Below are 19652 nucleotides of genomic sequence, written 5' to 3' on the forward strand. Positions count from 1 at the left end.
GGTTTGTAGAGTACCCTGGACATTCCTAGACAACATTTGTCACAGTCCTAGCACAAAGACTTGAGTACAATTGGTGATCTAAAGACACCTGTTGATGAATGAATAAGTGAACAATAGCCAGCTGTAAACCCTAAAATTTCCTGTAACATTTTCCAATGTTGTTAGGGGCAAGGATTTTAACTAGACACTGATAATTGGAAAGAGCTGTTACCATGTCTTATTGAGCAAAAAATTTGTTAATACTGGACAGGAAACATTTAGCAGGTAAAAATAAACAAGTGTAAGAACTGGACATATAGCTGAGGACAACACAAAAGAGCCCATGAAGATATGGGTAACAAAACAAAAAAAAATACCTCTTCCTAGTCTCTGTACTATCTAGTGGAAGAACTGAATATTAATTTAATTAAGTAGATGAAAACCCAACGTAGGTAAGCATTGCAAGCATAAGAAAATAACAATTTGGGATGAAACTAAAAGACATATTTTAGTATACTTTAGTGTTCTCATAATAAATAATTACATGGTGCATATATTTGTAAGAGCTGGTTGAGGAAATGCTCTGCAAATGATAAAAAGAAGAGTTCATTACATAGCTAAGCCCCCTCCCCTAAAATAAAAACAGGATCCAGAAAAACCATGACAAGTGGAAAGCAGGGTGTGCCTATGGGTCACTGTAGCTCTGCAAGTCTACGATATCACACTAGCAGTCACTCTCTGTCTCCTATGATTTTATCAGTCTCTACAAACTTGGACTCTTCACTCACATATATTTTGACACTTTAAAAAATTAAAGTGAGGTGTATATAGTTAAGTCATTTAGTCTTTGTCAAAATTTCCAAGATAATCTCTCCCAAAGGCTCTCAGCCTTATTGGAACACTCCTAGAAATGCCTCCCTTCAACTTCTTGAAAACAACAGTTGTGGATTAAGAACCAGTAATTCCCAAGAGCCAATAGTGTAAGTGGTTCCAAGATACATAATTAAGATGATACATTGTCCCAGTGCTCTGGGTTTGTAATTGAAGCTGCTTCCAATTTCTTCCATTGTTAACATTTAGAAAAGATACAGATACATGGGGGAAGAATCAGCCTGTAACCTCCAGGAGGGCCAATGGAAAATGTGACCAACTTTTATGTCTTTTTCCCTCCACTCTGAGGAATGGCTTCTGGGCATTTGGGTCAGTGTGAGGGGAATGCAGGACATGACCCCACCCTCACTGGAGAGTGAGCCATGGTAATTTATGTAGATACCACTATAAATGACACTTAAGGGCTTTCATGTAATCTCTAGCTCTGACCTCTGACACTCATCTTTTCAGAGACAAACATGGGTTCCACTGGGGATAGCAGGAACTTAAAACAAAATGATTAAAAAGTTGGGTCTTCCCTGGCTCCAGGCAAGAATTAGCCACAGTCACCCACTAAGCAGACTTCTGACCTTCCTTTCCAAGCTCAGAGAAGCATTTCATACTCTGGTTTCAGTAAACAAAGATATTATCTACATCCATTTGGCAGGCACTGAAGACACCCCCAAACATATAACAATCTCACAAGTGACCAACACAAGGCTCTGGGTAAAGGGGTGAGGGCGACATAGTGCAGGGAAGGCAGAGAGAAGAAAAGGGAAAGATCCAGAAGGTTCTTCTGAAAAAGGAGGATTAATAAAGCCACACATTTGTATGGCTTATGAAAACAGACTTAAAATCATATAATTAGATATGTATAATAAATTGTCAGAGCCCTTCCATGCTTAGTTCATTTTTCAATTTGTAGTGTTCTATAATTTTCTTTAATGAGACTTTAAACAGCGTTATTGTCATTAATTGCTTTGATTAGTCACTATAAACTCTGTTCTTCTACAAAGGACTGTTTTTGATTTCTCTAAATCCTATTTCTAATGAAAATCATCAGATGTCATGTACAAGACCCCTATCCTTCATGCCCTGAAGTTTAGCAGTATCATAACTCAACCTAAGGAAGAGGACCTTTTCCTCAAGTGTCCTCCTGCCACTGTCCCACATTGACTTTCCCAGTGTCCCAGGCCCTCTCAGACTCTTCTATGTGACTGCATTCCTTCTTACCAAATCCTTCCTTAGGTCACTCCTTAGTATGGAGTTTAAGGTCATCCAGACTAGCTCAATCTTCCTTTCCACTTCTTCCATCCTCTCCTCTCTGATAATAAAACATTTCTCATTTCCAAGTCAGGCCCACCTACTCAGTCCTCAGCTATCCTCTTGGAACATCAGTCTCTCTCTTTGTAATTCTCTATCACATAACTGACCTCCCTAACAACAAATCACACATCCCGTATTACATGCATTCCCTGAACAATAACTATCTGTCAAGATTCAGTTTTTTGAATGAGTTACCTCCTCTCCAAAGCCTAATCTGACTCTCCTCTGTATTGACTACCCCTGCTCAGGGTACTGGTTCCAGTCCTTATCCCTACTAGAGGAGACGAGACCAGATCATGTCTTGGTCTGTCTCCCACCTAAACTGCTAGCTCCTGGAGAAGAAAGTCAACAGTTGCTATCTGTGGGTCCCCAGTGAGTAAAAAATATATGTGACACTGACACAACTTTAAGAGATGAAGTAAACAATTATCCTGGGTTTGGGATGAGGAGAAAGCCAAAGCTCAGAGATATTAAATGACTATAGTTATTAATATGTATTTTATGCTTGAAATTTGCTAAAACTTGAATAGATCTTAAATTACCCCCCCCAGTGATAACTGCAGTGATATATGTGTTAACCAACCTGACTGTGGTGGTAAGTGCATGTATGTATATGAAATAAAATACTCAGGGTATATCTCATTGGCAGAGTGCATGCTTAGCACATGTGATGTCTTCAGTTACATTCCCAGCACCAAACCCATCCCCGAATACTTAGGTTGACAAGCATCCTTGACTAGGTCCTGATTTTAAGGAAGGAAAGGCTTTAAGTGATCAACTGTCAGTTATAATTAGGGTAAGGCAATTCCCTTCCATTCCTGATCTATTCACACTTTTCACCATGGATAGATATTGTGTTTTATAGAATTCTTTTTCAGCATTTATTAAGATACAATAAAATTATTTGTTTCATCCTGTTTAATATTTCAGCATGGTGAGTTAATTATTCATACAGAGAAAAAATATATATTTTAATGATCATGATCTACATAAAGCATTGCCAAATGCAGTTTACCAATGATTTTTATTCAAGTTCATTTATGGTCTAGTCTGTTCATTATTGTTTTAGTCAAGTTTTGGTGCTGTGACTAAAGACCTGACAAGGAAAATTTTAGAGGAGGATAAGTTTATTTAGGGACTTGCAGTTTCAGAGTTCTTAGTCCATAGACAGCCATTTCTCAGGACTAGAGGTAAGGCAGAACATTATGGCACAGAGTGTGGTGGAGGGAACCAGCTCACATGATGATCAGAAAGAAGAGAGAGACTAGGTTCAGCTCAACAAATATATACCTCCAATGACCCACCTTCTCATCCACATTCCACCTGCCTACAGTTACCACCCAGTTAATCATCATTAGGGGATTAATTCATTGATTGGTTTAAGGCTCTCATAATCAAATCAGTTCTCCTCTGAATAGTCTTGCATTGTCTCACACATGAGCTTTTGGGGAACACCTAATATCTAAATAATAACTATTACCATTCTTATATTTTCACTTTCCAGTTTTAGAATAAAAATATTTGCTTTCTAAAATGAGTGAAATTGCATTCTATATTTTTTCTATTCTCCTAAAAGAATTTATGCAAGAAGACACTTGTAGAACTCACTAGATGTGATATTTTCCTTTTGCTAATGTATTCATTACTAATTTTTTCAGTACTATTCTTGATTTCTAGTTTTTCTTGGGTTTATATTCACAGTTAATATTTTCACAGGAATCTGTATATTTTGTCTTTTTTATTTAAAAGCATGGATTTGTTAATACTCTTCTGGTCTTCTTAATTTGTCAGTACTCATGTTCCTTTTCCCCTTGGTAATCATTAATATCATTTAATTGTGACTTCTTTTTCCTTAAATATTACTATTAACAGTTTGTCAGTTTTATTAGACATTATCTTTGTTATTTTATTTTTTATTTTTTGTTCTATTTAGTTGTACATGACTGTAGAATGCATTTATGCATTTTGTTAGATCATACATAAATGGAGTGAAATCTCTCATTTTTAGAAATTTATTTTATTTCTGCTCTTTATTAATTTTCTTTTATGTTCTTTGAGTTTGTTCTTTTCCTATGTTTAAATGCAGTGCTAGACACTAATTTTCAGTCATTATTTTTCTAACATATGTATTTATGTGTATCAATTTTTTCTGTAAGTAGCAGTTACCCAAAGAGTTTAGATAAACAGTATTTCTATTGTCATTAAATTTTTTTTGTGGTCTATCCTTTGACTTATGGGTGGTTTAGAAACATGGGAAGGACTTTTTATCTTTTTGTCTATTGTTTCTGGCTTAATTGAATTATAATCATAGAAAATTTTTAAAATATATGGACACTATTTAGAACTGTTTACATGCTCAGTTTTCTTACCTATATTGTGTAAATTTTCTGTATACTTACTGACTTTTGTGTGTTTAATCTATCAGTTACCAAAAGAGCTATCTTAAGTCATATATTTTGAATCTAAATTGTTAGTTAAATACAAGTTTAGAATCATTTCTTCTGAATGAATTGAATCTTTTGTCATTGAATAGTGATAACACTGTCTTTTGTAATGTTTTTCTTTTATATTTTGTCTAATTTCAATATAACTGTTCCAATTTCCTTCTAATCATTATTTCTCTGGATTTTTTTTTTCAACCTAGCTATAACTTGTTTCTCTAATACATAGTGTATAGAGTTGTTCCTCCTCATCTATGTAGCTATTCCAAGAACCGGAAGGGATGCCTGAAACCACAGAGTACCTAACCCTATGCATAACTACTTTTTCTGTACATACATACTTATGTATAGAATTTATTTTATAAATTAGATACAGTAAAGGATTAATAATGACATAATGAAGTATAACAATTGTAACAATTGCCTGTAATAAAATTTAGGTGAGTGTGATCTCTTTCTGAAATTTTCCATTTAATGTTTCCAGACTCCAGATGACTGCTGATAATTGAAACTGCAGAAAGAAAAACCACAGTAAAGAGGTGGTGGGGGCACTACTGTAGCTGGACTGGTATTTCAGTGGAGTCTTACAGTACAGTTTGTGGTGATCCCTCATATATTTGAATACATTTCCATCACCCTATTATATGTTGTGTCTGCTCTGTATTTTATTATACTTCTCCTTCCACCTAACCTAGTTACTGGCTGAGTTTTGTTTCTCTCATTCTGTTTGTCTCTCTACTGATTTGGAGATTATGTACTCTATTTTCTTTTACTAGTCACTATAGAAATGTTAACACACACAATTGAGTTTAAAAATCTAGAATTAATTCAATTTAATACTAAGTTTTGAAAGGTCAAAAAATCTTGGTCTCTATCCCCACACCATACCTCTCATTCTCTCTCATAGAAGTACTTAGGAAACCATCAGAAATTGTGTCTTTCTTACATCCTAAAATCTTTTCTTCTTCCTGGTTTCCACACAGCTCCAAGAGTGCAGGCCAATACCATTGGTGGCCTTGTTTCTCTTGAACATGGTCCTTTCTGCCTTGTGCTGTTGGTTACTAATAACTGTAGTCACACACAGCCACCATCACCTGTTGCTACCATTATCAGAGATACTTTCTAGCAGTAGTGGTTGCTGTATTTCCTCATCTGATGGCAGACCCCTTTGTCTGTGTTCATCTTCCAGTTTGGCTACTTGACCCATGTACATATAAAATGGGGTGGACATCTGTTTGATTTCCCTGTATTACATGGATCTCTCTAGAATTCGATCATTTTTGTGAGCCTCTGGCCAGCTAGGTTGTTCTCTATGAATTACAGTGGTTCTGAAAGACAGGGGTCTAAATTCCACTCCCTCTGCTCTGTTGCCTCCTCTTTTCCTCTTTTACCACTGCCCTACAGCCTGGACTACAGCCAGGCCTGTGCACCTCCCTATGCAGCTGCTCTTCCTTCTCCTCCTTCCATTACAGAACCTTCAGAACTTTGTCTTAAACCTCTAACTTATAAACAAGATCTTCTCTGTGGAAACATCCTCCTAGTCATCAGAGGTTGGGGGAATTCATCAGGTACAGTAGGAATCCTTGGTATATGAATCTTTTAAGAGTTACATTTATGTGGCTGGCAATATAGCTCAGTTGGTAGAGTGCTTACCTAGCATGCACAAGGCCCTGGGTTCAATTCCCAGCACCACAAAAAAATAGTTACATTTGCAATTCCAGATAGCCAATATTTAGAAGCAACATGAGCAGAAAGGAAGAGACAATGAAGCTGGACACATAATCAGAAGCTAATGGAACAGTTCTTTGCCAAAAATTACCATAGAATTTGCTCATTTTTCCTTCAAATGGCAGTGCAGGCTGGAAGAGGCAGTATAATAATGTTTTCATCTCCATCCTGCACCTCTTCTGCAAAGAATGGCAGCTGACCTGCTCCCATATGCTCAAAACCATTGTCACTGTACTCAAGAGCAATGAGTGGGTTTGGTGCTTATGCCTGTAGTTACAACTGACTAACTGGAATTATTCCTTTCCATGCTTTTTCATCCTTTGTTGGTGGAAAGTAAATATTTCATGGAGTTTTGGTGGTTTTTACTTTGTTTAGGATTTTGACGTTTTATTTCCATGGTGGGTTTCTTGTTTATAGGTTGGCACAGATCTCAAAATATTATTGACCTCCTAACCATTTTAAAGTGTTCTGGGTAGGCCGCTCTGAACATGGAAGTGGATATATTCTAAAATAAAAACTTTTATATTTATGTGTTTGAGTTTTAGCTATGACTACTGCATTGGTCTGGTAACTTTAGTGTTTTTTTTTTTTTAAAGTCTATATTTGACTTCAGTGTTCCCATAAAATAAATGATTGATTTTTTCAGTGCTTTTCCCATGTGACTCTTTCCAATAGTTTTCCCTCCCAAATTGCTTGAGTAGTATCTGTCATGATTCTTGTGAACTGGCCATTATGTCAGAATGATTTAATTAGTGCCTGAGTTGTGCAGGTGTTGCTCTTGGAAGACCATTTTTCAGACTGACATCCTCCTAAGCATTTGTTAAATAATTAGACCTCAAACCTCTTTTCCATCAAGGGCTCTCAAAAGTACTATCAGATATTCAGAGCTTTAGAGACATAACACAGGCACTATTATAAGTACCAGAACCCTGTTAAGCAAAGCTGAAGAACTTTGAATGAGGGCGGGTGAGAGTCAAGAGTTTTCTGTTCCCGGGGAATGTTCCTCCAATATCATTGTCAAGAACTATTATGTTATGCAAGTTCTTCATAACATAATTAATCAAGGAGGGATTTTGATTGACATTGGATGCCATTCTAGCATCACAGGATGCAGGATCACTAGGGGAGTGTCACTTAATTTATGGGACATGTGTGATCCTCCTTTTAACCTCCAATCATGGTGCGAAATGTGTTTCTTCTGCATTTGGCAATTGGGAGGTGTAGTAATAAAGTGCATAAAAATTAGCACTACATTTAAAAATGTTGATTAAATATGTAATAAAAAATCAAAGCATCCCTCTTTCACTTATGTCTACTTGATTTATGAGGAGGATAGTAATGAACATGTAAACACTTCAGTGGTTCCAAGAACCTCTCCTTTGTGCAGAGCTTGGCAGACAAGTAAAGGAATTATTCTATTGTGCAACTGAGGCATGAATAAGATCAGAAAGTCTGAACATCTCAAGACATTTCCAGGAGAGCTCCTTCTGCTGCCCAAGGTACACTCCACTATGGTTGCCTTTGGTTTCCCTTTCCCTTCTTGTTTACATCTCCAAACCTCCAATTCCTTATCTATGAAAGGGAATTGATGTGCATTTAACGGGGCCATCATGACAATGACATTATGTGAGCACATCTGTGTGTATGCATAAAGATAAACATAGATCTTTTTGCTGAGGTCCAGAACTGGTCCCTTCATTTTAAAATCACCTCCAGAGAAATTGCACCAACATCTGATTGATTCCATTATTGTACCATGACCATTTGGGAGTCTCATTGAGATAGTATTCACTTCCCTGTGCTTAGGAGCCCACAATGCCTAGAGTACTGGGTGTTTATGGCCCCTGATTGGTGAGCTCTGTCCCACTTCTCCTTGGATCTCCTTGTTCTGTGATGAACAATCTCTCACTTAGGTCAGACATCTCCTTCCTTTCCCTCATTCCATGCCCCTGTCTTTGTTGCTGGAATCCCCTGCCTCTGCATGGAGCCCATTTCTTTTCTCTTTCATCTTTCCTAGCTCTTCTCCTCAATTCTCCTAGGACCAGCTCAAGTCTTTCCTACTCATTGAAGCCTTGACCATGCAATCCTTCAGCCCCTCCATGATGTCCTCTTTCTCCAAATGATCGCAGCAAATCAGAGCAATTGTGGTTGGATCTAGCCTCTGTTTATGTACTTCTCTGTAACATTTGCTATCTATCTCTTGAGTATTATGAATTGGCTGCATATTTTCCTAGTAGAAGAACTTTTACCCTTTGGTGTGGAATTCACAGTGTCTATTCCTGTGCTTAACATCAGTAGGCATTGGCAGTTGACCATTTTGGACAGGGAGCTCCTTGTAGAACCTTCTTGTGATATGTTAATACAAGCCAGTTATGCAGAAATTTAACAGCCAGTTAAAATCTCTTCATTTTAAAAATGTTTATACAATGTAGTAGATTTTTTCATAGTGCTGGTGAGGATAGCCAACATATTTATCATCATAGTAACTAGCATTGTTGAGCATCAGGCATGATCCAGGCACTGTGTTAAGCTAATCCATGTATTTTCTCTTTGAAGACTCACTACAGCCCCACTCGCTATGTACCTGAGGAAACTGAGGCTTAGAGAGTTAGGTTTCCATGTCTCCAACCTGTGAGGGATGATGGAACTTAAACTCAGAACAGCTAGCTCTAAGGCTAATGCCATACTTTGGGTACAGCCTGGAAGTAGACTCTTTCTCCCCATCTCCCTTGTACTTTGGGCTTATAAACCTGTAGGGGTAGAGGAAACAGAGAAATGGTAAGAGCCAGGCATCTAGGTATGTCAGATAGCAGGAGGAAGCATGACATTTTACTCCTAATTGTGAGTAACAGGAATAGGAAACATAATGTTTAGAGATTTGTCAAGAAATAATCATTTTTATTCTTAATTTTCCCCAAATATAAAGAAATGGTAAAAATGTTGGGAATTAAAAAATTGACTGTAGGATGTTATTATGAGAATGTTTATCATGTTCAGTGACCTAGTTGAGTTTGTTTCATTTGTATGACTTTCACTTTATTTGAAAGCATTGACTCTCAGACTTCAGCATAGATTTGCTCTGTTTGGTACTGAAGAGGTATTGTAGAGGAAGGCCATGCAAGATCTATGCATATTTTTCCTTTGGCATTGTGAATCAAAGAAAAGTCATATTGCACTTAAACCATTGTAATACTTTGTTTACATTAAGCAGGGCATATGTGCTCAGGTCAAGGTATAGTGGAGATGAGATGCTGCAATTTCTTGCCAGTGCTTAATATGTAGATGAAAATATTTCTTTAAGTCAGTCTCCCAATTGTACAAACTTTAAGAATCAAACTAACATCTTCGAGGGTAAAGGCAAAGTTTAAAGTGGTCAAGATTCTTTAAAGCTTGTTAGCTTTTGTGCATGTGTATATTTTTGTGTTTAGAGTCCTCTTTTCATAGTGAAATATTTCACTGATTGTTATAGGAATGCTAATAAAAAAGTCACCCTTTAAAAATATTTTTTGGTGCTTACTCTGGCAGAACACTAAAAGATATTTCTTGTTTATAGCACAGTTAAGTACTTTGAAAGACTTCAATAACAATGATTTAATGGAAAAATCAATACATCATTATGCTCTTAAATCCAGGTGAGTTGAGGGAGAAGTAGGATGGAGGGACATGGATATGGAAATGGGTATGGATATCAGCACATCTACAAAATGGAATTTTGGTTTTTTGGGATATAATTTTTCTTCATTTCAGCATTCTGAATGCGTGGCACAGAGTTTCTTTAGCTTGTTTTGGTAAACCCCAAAAGCTGTTTCTTCAGTACATACTCCACTAATCTAAGAAACTGCCTAAATGAATCTCAAGTGGATATAATGAAAAAAGAGCTGCCTGACTTCTTTATAAAGACAACATGTGTGCAACAACCAAGGTTTCCTAAAAGTTTTAATTTGGGAAGCAGTGCAAACTACAATAGCCTCTGCTGCCTCCCATGATGAACTTTTATAATATTTTACAACAGCTAACTTAACTTGAGTGCACAGTTCTAATGAAAGAAGTTGTAGGGAAAAAGGGAGAGCTGAAACAGGTGTAAATATTTGATGTCTTCATAGACCTGACAAACTGCTGTACTTTCCTAAACTCATACAAAACAAAAAGCGAAGAAGTATAATGCAGAAAACTAAATTATACATAAAGTCATTAAACCTCACCCTTCACTTCTTTTTAGATATTTTTAATTGTAATTGGACACACTGCCTTTATTTTGTTTATTTTTATGTGGTGCTGAGGATCAAACCCAGTGCCTCACACGTGTTAGGCAAGTGCTCTACCACTGAGCTGCAACCCAAGCCCACACTTCACTTCTGATTGAGGGATTGCTCCCATTGTCAGTGAGAGCAGAGGCAAAATAAAAAATAAATAAATAAATGAAAGACCTGGTGGCATTATACATTTTGGTCAGAATGTAATTACTTAGCAGTTTGTTCAAAGTTCTTGGGGACATAAAAAATGTCATCCAGCTGCTGAAAATAAGAAATGGTCATGACACACAGCATCCTTGTGAATTCAGAATCTAACCCTCGCATGTGTGGGTGCAGGACCTAGAAGGGGCTCACCACTGGTGCCAATATATTAATCTGCATAACCCCATCATCCCCAAACTCTCCTGTTGAAGTATTTACTTTGCTTCTTGACCTGTTTTTCCACCAGAGATGCACCTGTGGACATAAACCATGGCATTTATTTCTTTTATGAAGTGGTTTTTTAACTGCCTCTTTGAAAGTGTGCTTGACTTGATAAACTCTTTAGCAGGGTTGCAAAATCCCTCTTTTCTAAGATCATATATCCTGGAAAATGTTCTCATGATGGCACCAGCCAGTGATTCTTAAGCAGTAAGTGTCTGTGATGAGAGAGTAGCTGAGCAGCAAGGCTGACACTACTTTGGGCTGTCCAGGAAGCTTGGCTGAATAATAAATTGAGAATCAGCGATGACATTGGCCTTAGCCTTTTCAGCAACTCCATTCTTTCTCAAGAGATGCAGGAAGCATTCAGAAACCTGGGAAATGGGTGTCAGGTACTAATCATTCAGTTAGAGGGGGAGTAGGGAAAGAAAGGCACAATAAGGGTCATCTAGGAGAGTCTGTCTGAGTGATGTTCACAGATGTGTTTAGGGAAGGTTTGCCTAACATACTAAGTATTGATACAGTCACTGTCATTATTGATTCAATATTGAGTGTTCAATGTTAATTACTATTAAATTTAGATCTAATCATCAGACTTTACAGATTTTTGTAGTGTTTTTAACCAAATAAAAATTATTGTTTTGGGATCTAAGGCTTGGGGAATCTTAGACACCACACCAAAGCACACCATAAAAGGAAAAAAATCAGGAAATTGGACTTCATCAAAATGTAAAGCTTTTGCTCTGTGAAGGATACCATTAAAATAATGAAAAAAACAAAACTGCATGTAGGGGAAAAAATGGTAACCTACACATCTAACAAAGGACTTGTATCCTGACAATAAAAAGAACTCACAAAACTTTATGAAAAATATCAATCCAATTATAAAAAGGCAAAGACATGAAAGATGATTCACCACAGAGGCTGCATGGGTGGAAAATAAAAACAGGAGAAGATCATCAACATGATACACCATTGTAAGAACACAAATTAATGAGGTATCATCGCACACATATCAGAATAGCTAAAATGAAAAATAGGGTCAATACCAAATGCTGATGAGGATAAGGAGAAACTGCATCTGTCAAAAACTGATGGTGAAAATGTAAAATGGTACAGTCAGTCTGGAAAACAGTTTGGCAGTTTTAAAAAATTAAACAGATTTACCATGTTACCCTGCAGAATCACCTCTGGGCATTTATCCCAGAGAAATGAAAATTTCCATCTCCACAAAGCCTTATAAATTAATATCTGTAATAATGTTCTTGTAATAGTCAAAATGTAGAAACAGTTCAATTGTTCTTCAGTGTGTAAATGGGTAAACAAACTGGTATATATCCAACCATGGTATATTTACTTAGTCATGAAAAGGAATGAACTATTGATACATACAATAACTTGGATAGATTTAAAGGTCACTGTCCTGTGGGAAAAAGGCAAATACTTCATGATTCCATCTAGAGAACAGTCTAGAAATGTTATAGAAATTATAGAGATGAAGAGCAGACTTGTGGATGCTGGGAATTAAGAGTGATGAAGAGATTTCACAAGGAATTTCTTTGTGGTAATGGACAATGTATTTGCTTGGGGTGGCAGTTATACAAACATGACATAAAACAACATAGAGTTACACAGAGGTTGTGCCAGTTTCAATTTCCTGGTTTTTATATTGTCCTTTGGTGAGAAATACATGAGACCTCTCCATATTGTCTTCACAACTTCCTATTAATCTGTATTTACTTAAAATTTTAAAGTTATCATTTGGCGTAATTTAAATTTTTTAGAGTTGTTAGTTACAACACGATGTCTTAACTCACTGGTACTAATAGCTATTCATTAACATTAATTTTAAAATATACTGGGGTCTCTTTTCATGAACTTAAGCTATAAAGAGAGAGTGAAGGATTCATATTAGTGAAGATGATCTCTTGGAGAAATTTTAGGTAAAGCACTTATCACTGTATTTGGAACACAGCAAGTCAGCTGTACTTGTGCTATTATTAATGTTGCCTATTGTTTTTATTAAATGTTCTAAGATGGTACTTTTAAAAATATGAAGCATCATAGTTTTAGTTTAATCTCAAACTTGTAGTTAAATAAAAAATTGAACACTGTGCCCTAATATTTTAATCTAATATCTAGAAACGAATTAGGGCCAACTCTTTACTTTTTAAAAAACAGCAGCAAATTCTAAATACAACATTGGCTACTCCCTTTTAACATCTGACCTTGGTTCACTTAAACTAATTGTAATCCTTTCAACAAATTGTGATTCTGAAGGGAAAGAAAAAACCTATACTATAGAACACTGGAGGAATTTTTAAAATTATGAGTACATTGTCACCCCTCTAAAAAGTGCCTTTCTAGTATTGGTGGCTCAAACTTGATGGTAATTTATTCAAAAGTAGATATGAGTACATAATTTTTAAATTTTTTTCAGAAGCAGGATCAAAAATATTGAATTTAAATGCATTTATGATGTATGAATCTTTTGATTTATACATTAAATATACTTATATATTAATATATATATATATATATATATATATATATATATATATATATATCTTACAATAATAGTGACAGTTGTTCCCCATATAATCAGGTCAATGCCAGGTGCTAAGGGTGCTATGTTCAAAGAGGTCAAGCTCCTCCCCTTTTGTAGCTTATAATCTAGGAAGGATGAAAATATTTATGACTAATTCTCTGTGCATTTCCATGAATGTACATGTTATGCTACTATAATGACAATTCTGTGTCTATGTGCACTAACTCTACATGTTCTTTTCACTGATGTTTACTCATTAGTTTTAACATAGAAAGCATTCCTGTTGGATCATTTAAATATTACATATCCTATCATGAAAAATGAAAGACAAATGCAGTAACTTCCCCATGACCACAAGTATAAATTGGTCAGAGCTGAGATTCAAAATCACGTCTTCTGGTCCTAGGTGTCTTCAGCCCCCTGTCATGAGCAGAGGTGGTTGGAGGATGCAGCTTTCCCCAAGAGTGAGATGCAGCAATTGATAATGGACATGGCAGGTGATGGAGGGGAGGAGATCCCCTCACAAGGTATGGGCAGTGCTCACCTGTAGCATGAGAAGAGATCCCCTCCCCAGTTATCTTTCAGTCCTTGGGATTCATCAGTGAGCCTTAGTTTGGGTCTGTCATCTTTTCCATCTCTTTCACCCTGTGAAACCCAGTGATGCTTCCAGGATTGGAATTTGATACTGTCATTTTGTTTTTATTGAATCTACTTTTTTTCTGTTATCATTGTCTGATGTTGTTGTTGCTAACTTTCCATTTATTATAATGACATAAATTTTCCTTTGCAAATAAACCTAGGTAAACATACAATATTTTAAAAATATATTTTAACTGTAGATGGACACAATATCTTTAATTTTTTTATGTGGTGCTGAGAATTAAAACCAGTGTCTCACACATAATAGGTGAGTGCTCTACCTCTAAGCCACAGTGCCAGTTCACAATAGTTTTTAAATCATAAAATAACTCACAGGAAAGTGGCAGGGTTAAATTTGGAATGACCTTGTGAATTGCATTGGACTCCTCCTGTCATTGTGACTTGCCTCCAGGAATTCACCTTTCCTTTATCCCTGCAGCTACCTGTAGCTCCAAAACCCATTGCATGTTAAGAGATGAATTGCAGTTTCTAAAGAGTGCATTCAAATTACTGAGGCATTCCATCCAAGGACTACAATAAGATGATGTATCTGTCTTGATTGGTGAGTTCATTCAGTGTTCCCGAGGCAGGCTGTCCCTTCCTCTGTCTCTATGGATGAGTGATCCTGTCATTGAAATATTCACTGTGCCAGAACTCTGCTCTTTGGCTTAGTTTAGAATCATCTCTTCATACATATTGACTCTGGCTGAATGTCAAGGCTAATGCTAAGACTTTCCTGACAAGCAGTCTGAGTAACTCTGAAGTGGTGGGAGCCACCACATTTAATATGAAAGAACATTTGGATAAAAATCAGTCAAGAAAGAAGAGCCTCTGTGACTCCCCCATACCATTTAGTTATAATTTTTCAATAATACTATTTGCTTTTACAAATACACATTGGACTGGGGTGTAGCTCAGTGGTAGAGCAATTGTCTAGCACACCTGTGAAGCCCTTGTTTTGATCTCCAGCACCACAAAAAAAGAAATGAAAATGAAAAGTAAGAGGAGACATTGGACTTTCTGACAGAGTAAAATGAGATGTAATTATTTTTCACTAAGCTGTTTGAAAAGATAGTTCTAACCTTGTTTTCTAAATTTTAAAATAATTCTCTATTGTAAATTTAACCTTTAATCATCACCACTTGGGTATTGTAGTAAGACTCTGGGAATTGTACTAGAGATTTTATAAATTAATACATGTCAAAAATAATGTCACAAATCACACATTAAAATTCTTTTTTTCTGCTATACTATTCATATCCAAGACTGTCATCTCTATATAAGTCACCTTATCCTTTCAATCACATTTGATAGTGCTTATGTGCTCTGATTTCTGAGGTGAGGAATTTTAAAATCCATAGTTCTCCAAGGAGCACCACCAAAAGGAAAATATTTGCTTTTTTTTTTTAATTAACAGAGGGGCAAGAATAAAACATACACCAGGGGTGGAGGTGGGTGTAGCTCAGTGGTACAGTGCATGCTTAGCATGTGCAAGGCTTTGCATTTAACCTCAACACCAAAAGAACAACTACCCCAAGTACTAAAAGAACACAGCAAGCAAATGTGTCTTGTCATCATATCTCAGGCTTTAGCATTAGAACAAGAGTCATCAGTAGTAACCTTTATTAAGCACTAACTGCATTCTGGTCACATTGCACAGATTTAATCTCACAGTCCTTCCAGTGGTTATGTGATCTGTAGGGAGACTTGCTAGGTTTTCAAATAAGAAAGTGACAGGGGACCTGGCATGCATTAAGGAGCTCACTGTGAGACAAGCATACAACTGGAAAGTGGTAGAGGGAACAGTTAGGAAGCCACTGCAATGGTGCAGGCAAGAGGTAAGTAAGACTTAACTTCTCTGTCTGCTCTCAGAAGGAAAGGAGAGGCTGGATTTTTTGCAGAAAACTCCATGTGCCTGTAGCTGTTTTCGGGTTAATTTTCCCCAGGGAGGTGCTCTTCCTTGTCTCTGAAGAACTGGGTGTCTCTAATGCTGGCTAACTGACAAATTGGTTTCAAGTCAGAATCAAAGGTAGAGAAAACTACAATTCTCCAGCAGTGCTAGCATCCCAAACTCTCATGGTATCTGCATCAGAGGGGAAGTGAAAATTGCTGTCGCTGAAATGTGGATGGCATTCCTGCAGAGAGGACCTCAAATCAGCATGACTTGTCAAAATTACAAACCATTTGAATCAGATACTTTCAACTACCTTTAAAACAGTCTTTTTTTGTTGTTGTTTGTGACAGGTCACTCATTAATATTACTGTTTTGACACCACATCTGAATATTTTGGCCTTGGAATTCCCAAAATAATACAGAGAGAACAGGGACAGATCCAAGTTCTAGAATCTTTTAAAGATGGATTGATCTCATTGATAAAGAGGATAATCAAGAAATAGGAAAGAAGAAATCAAAAAAGTAAACTTTGACTTAATTTTAACTGAAAAATAAAAACACTACTATAAAACCCTTGCTGTCTAGCTCTCACTACCTATTCTCATTCAGTAATAGGCAGTGAGGACCCTTTGAGGAAAGACAAAGTCTGCAAATTTGAGTTTCAAATTAATGAAAGTTCTCTGCAAGTAGAGCCCTTGAAAACCCCCTTCTGGGTCAAATTTTAGGAAACAAAGGACTTCCCAAAACTCTAATCTGAAAACTTCATCACACCTATAGAAACCAGAAGTCTCCAGGCCTAAGAAAGCATCCCAGTCAACAGGGAACCCCAGGCACTGGTGAGGGTTAGGGTTAACAGCAAATGCAATTTCTTTATAAAGTGGTTACCTTTCCCGAGGACAAACACTTCCCTAGAGCCCTCTGCAGGGCTCCTGTGACATCCTTGTTCCTGAGACTGTAGATGAGTGGGTTGAGCATGGACATGAGGATAGTGTAGAAGTTGGGCACAGCTTTGTCCTGCTCAGTGTTGTGGAAAGAGTCGGGCAGCACGTCCATGTAATTGGTAGCCCCATAGAAGAGGCTGAACACCACCATGTGAGAGGAGCAGGTGGCCACTGCTTTGCATCACCCCTCCACTTCACTCATCCTGTAAACGGCAATGAGAATCCTGGTGTATGAGGCCGAGATTACGGAGAAGGGGATGAGGAGCATCAGGATGCAGCAAACATACATGGCTGTCTCTTAGGCTGATTTGTCCCTGCAGGAGAGCTTCAGGAGGGCAGGGACCTCACAGAAATAAAGGTCTATTTCCCAAGAGGTGCAGAAGGGGAACTTCATGGTGACTGGGATGAGCAGGAAACCATCTGCAGACCCTCCCAGGCAGGCTTCCACCAGGAAAGCAGGCAGACACTGTGGTTCATCAGGACAGGGTAGTGCGAGGGTTACAGATGGCTACAAACTGGTCATAGGACAAGAGTCCTGGGAGGAAGAACTCTTCCCCTGCTAAGGTCAGGTAGAGGAAGTGTTGGGAAGTGGTGCACCCTGCAAAGGAGATGGCCCTCTGGTTCTTTGCCTGGTCCAGCAGCATCTTGGGCACAATGGTGGAGGTGTACAGGAAGTTCATGAGGGAGATCTGACTGAGCAGGAACTACATGGGGGTGTGGAATGGGGGAGTTTATGCAGATGAGTAGGCTCATGGTGCTATTGCTGGCTATGGAGATTACAAAGACCAGGAGAATGAGGGCAAATAGAAGTCAGGGGAAGTGGCTGCCACTGAACAATTACAAGAGGGCAAAGTCAGCATACAGGGAGAGTGCCCCACTCTACAGTGCTGCAGGTTGCATAAAAGAGTAGAAACAAGACTGGAAAATGCCTGGTGGCATCACAATGTAACGCTTTGACAGATCAAGGATTGTGGTTCTGAGCTCATGAAGCTTGGAAGAACAGCCTGAGCAGGTGTCACACCCCACCACAGCATCATCCACTCAAGGACAGGACATGACCTTGCCTTGCTAACTTAAGGTTGTGATGCAGCAAGTCCACCTCCTTTTGTTTAAGGACATTCATCTCTCTCTTTCAAGCACAGTCCTAGCCTGGAGAGGAGCCATTCTGTTGATTAGGGTATAGTGGAGGGTGAGGCAGAGAGTGGCCCTGGCCTCCCACTGCACCAGGCTCTGGTCCTCACACTGCAAAGTCAAACCCACATATCAACAGCACATGGTCTGCCTATAGGGAGACCACCACGATGACCTCACCTAATGTGCACCATTCTTGAATGTTTGCACTCTGTAAAATTTGATGCTTAACATATTTATCAGGCACTTAGTATTTCAAGGCAATGACCCTCTGCTGAAATGTAAACCACAGAGCTCTCAGCTGTGAGGAGCAATTCAGAAATCAGCAGCAAAAAAAACTGCCAAGGGGGAAGTAATGTTTAGGATCAGGGACTTTTATCTTACATTTTTTCTGCAGAAATCTATGGATTATTAACACACAACTTACTAACCTGATGAAGTGAATAAATGCAATAATTAATTTGTAAGTTTTAATACAAAAAATGGGAAGCAACTGATTTATATAATATTAGAAGTTATCATCTCCCAAGGTATCTGTCTCTTAAATTTGAATTTAGATCATACACATACAGCCATTTCAGTTAAATAATATTTTACCAAATATATGAACACTATGGGTCACTTGGTTAGTTTATTTTGACATCATAGAAACCTACATTGTGAAGCCTGGAGTCCAGAAGTCCCATGATGCTGTTGAACACCTGAAACATTACTTTAAAACTGAAGATGTGCTATAACTATACAGTAACTACAGAGGTCTGGTGACTCATAAATATTAAATTATTTTCCCCCATATCTCATAAAATACTGGAGGACTTTCTACCTATGCCACAGAGAAAAAAAGTGAGACTTAAAGAGAGTCAGAAACTCCTCAGGGCACAGGGCTCTGTGGGAGCAGATCAGTCTAACTGCTCTAGGTTGGTTTTCATGGAGCCAGAGTTGACAGAGAGTACCATGACTTAAACATGAATTAAACCAGTTAATTCATCAATACTTCACCCTGGGTAAGTCAAACCTTTAGGTTCTGAGTGAACCTAAAAGACTGTGCCAGACCTGGTCTCTTCTTGCACAGAGCACAGAGAGGAGAAGTGTGTGTGGCAGGGGTGTCCTTCAAGAATGGCTTTGAGTAGAATCTCCAGGGTTTTGAATTCACTGACTGGTGCCCAAGACAGAAGAAGAGGGCAGGACAGGAAGAGCACAGGGCAGTGGCAATGCAAGTTGGAAGTGAAGGCTGCACACATGTGATCCAACTAGGACCCTTTGTGCAATTTGCCACAGCCACCAAAAATGGATGTCAATCATGGAGAGTGAACCTCAGCTTGCCTCTACTGAGGAGACCACTCCATGTGCACTGTCCAGCTTCCTCACTCCTGAAACAATTGCAGCTTCCCAGCAGAGCTTCTCTCCAGCTGTTTTCATGATGTAGGTCCCTTTCTATTTTTGTCTTCTTTCTCCCCACTGTGCTCAAACTCAGGGAAAATT

At 37.9% G+C, this 19652-nt stretch overlaps 1 pseudogene; it reads right to left on the minus strand.

The window, feature by feature from the left end:
- Positions 1-16968: 16968 nt before the first annotated feature.
- Positions 16969-19652, minus strand: part of LOC124975166 (olfactory receptor 2T7-like) — a 4832-nt pseudogene continuing 2148 nt past the window's right edge.

This window comes from Sciurus carolinensis, unplaced genomic scaffold (assembly GCF_902686445.1).
Source record: "Sciurus carolinensis unplaced genomic scaffold, mSciCar1.2, whole genome shotgun sequence".
NCBI classification, from domain to species: Eukaryota; Metazoa; Chordata; class Mammalia; order Rodentia; family Sciuridae; genus Sciurus; species Sciurus carolinensis.